Raw genomic sequence first — 421 nt, 5'->3', positions numbered from 1 at the left:
CCCGACGGGTCAGACACCCAGATGTGGATTGGGAAACGGCACGTTTTCCCCATTGTCTGCGGGGAGGGTCCCTTAGATCTCATCTAGCACGTTGTTAAATGGCGATGTTTTTTCTTCCCTTTTTTTTCCCCTTTTTTGTCGCCAAAGAGCAGTCGAACAAGTTTCTTTAGAAAGTGGTTTTCGGCTCTGGAAGCTTTCGCGCAGGAGGAACTTGTAGCTTTAACAAACTGAAGCAAGGATTTATTAGTTGCTGGCTTCCCCCTCCTTCCCCGTAATAGGAAACATCGCTTTAAAATTCCGCGGGTTTCCAGGCGTTTTGCCCTCGCTTTTGCACTTTTGTATTTCCCCTGGATGGCTCCAGTGCGGAATAAGCCAAGGAAGGAGGGAAGAAAAAGAGAGAGAAACGGGGGAGGTAAAAAAA

The 421-nt window shown here is 47.7% G+C and overlaps 1 protein-coding gene across 1 annotated transcript in view; it reads left to right on the top strand.

Annotated features, from left to right (window-relative positions):
* The window catches only part of PITX2 (paired like homeodomain 2), a 24,150-nt gene that overhangs the window by 22,500 nt on the left and 1,229 nt on the right, over nucleotides 1–421 (top strand). The gene's annotated exons all lie outside the window — the stretch shown is intronic.

This window comes from Aptenodytes forsteri, unplaced genomic scaffold, assembly GCF_000699145.1.
Source record: "Aptenodytes forsteri isolate BGI_AS27 unplaced genomic scaffold, ASM69914v1 Scaffold93, whole genome shotgun sequence".
NCBI lineage: Eukaryota > Metazoa > Chordata > Aves > Sphenisciformes > Spheniscidae > Aptenodytes > Aptenodytes forsteri.
The sequence above is the reverse complement of the archived record's forward strand: the minus strand, read 5'-3'. Positions and strand labels throughout refer to the sequence as shown.